Below are 1,713 nucleotides of genomic sequence, written 5' to 3' on the forward strand. Positions count from 1 at the left end.
ACACACACACACACACACACACACACAGTGAAACAAAATACATAATTTTATATGTTAACAACAGTATAGAGATAGAATACGCATATACATGCGTACATAAAAATAATAATAACATATAATATGTATATAAATGTAAAAACATACTATACATAAAGTGAAAATTAAAATACTAGTAGTATATAATACTATATAAATGTTAAAAACATATTGTTAATAACGTATGCAAATTAAAGTAATAGTAATATATAATAGTAATACGTATAAATGAAAACATAGGATACATAAAGTGTAAATTAAAATACATAAAATATTAATACTATGTATAAATGTAAAAACATACGTACGAGTATGTATTATATGAAAGTACAATAATAGTAATATATAATAGTAATATATACTACATATAATACATATGATACAAAGAACTGGAAAGAATGCGAGCAGTAGGAGTCAAGCACAGAAGACGTCGCACAAATAATATATCTATGAAGTGTGAAACTTCTTTATTAACTAAAACGCGCTTACATGTTTCGGTTCACTTTTGAGCCCTTCTCAGAAACAACACAACTAACATACATAAACTGTGAATAAAAATTATCCTGTCATGGTGAGCTTCCCTACCTCGAGAATTTAAATGCCAGAATTAAACCTAAAAAGAGTGTGTGACGTGACGTTGTCTGTCCGTCACAAGAGTCGCATGACCCGACCGAATAGTGCAGTCTAGCGTCCTGAGTACATTTTAGGGGGCGGACGCATCCGCGCTTTTTCGCGACGTTATTTGTGTGTCTCGTGTCTGTGGCGTCCCGTTTATGTGTTTCGCGTTATCGTTTTCGTTTCTTTTTTTTCGTGCATTATCATAGCAAGTTATAGAAACTGGCGACTCCCACGACCTTGTCAGATTGATGCCGCCTCATCGGATCGTGAAGAGGGAAGAAGGAAGACGGCCAAGACTGGAAATCGGGTAGCGACTGCAGCTGACGGATTTGCCGAGGCGCACGACACCCTGTCCCCGGGTCGCACGCAGATGATATCATTCATTATTTCGCCCTTTTTGCTATCGCCAGACACCTTTTATCGCATCATCTTCCAAGCACAAGGCGGAACGAGGATTGGAATGGCAAGATAGGGGTGGCCACTCTACGCCCCAAGAACGAAAGCCCCGTGAAGGCGCCTCGAGGTCACGAGGCGCCCAAGAAGATCCTGCGGCCCCTCAAATTTCGCGCGCCAGGACATGCGACACGGACATGACGCGGCTTCCGCGATTAGCGGAGCCGCGGAGCCACGCGCCAATGAGACGTGATAGGGCCCCCTCGTGGGGATAACGAGCCCTGCGTGCCCCTGGGAGAATCAATGCCCTGTGCTGTGGCCAGCGTCGATATCAGTTACGGAAGGACTCAGGACTTGGCGAAAGGAATAAAGAGCGAAAATAGAGAGACAACCAGGACGAGCACTAGCAGGATGTCACGGTGAGACGAACGTCATGAGTTGTAAAGTCGCCGGTTTCCTAATCCGGGAGGCGCAAAATTATCGCGATATCGTTGGGCCGTAGTGAGCGCACGTGGCATTGCCGTGCATTAGATTTCCGTGGAATTCGGGTAAACGTGTCGTTTCCCAGGACGATCACTCATTGTCGGGAGAACTTCTTTTGCGTCCGCCAAGGCCTCGTCATTTATTGTAAGATTTTGTCGCGTGTCGTATTTTTGTGTCGTATCG

The sequence above is a fragment of the Trachymyrmex septentrionalis genome, unplaced genomic scaffold (assembly GCF_001594115.1).
Source record: "Trachymyrmex septentrionalis isolate Tsep2-gDNA-1 unplaced genomic scaffold, Tsep1.0 scaffold5, whole genome shotgun sequence".
NCBI classification, from domain to species: Eukaryota; Metazoa; Arthropoda; class Insecta; order Hymenoptera; family Formicidae; genus Trachymyrmex; species Trachymyrmex septentrionalis.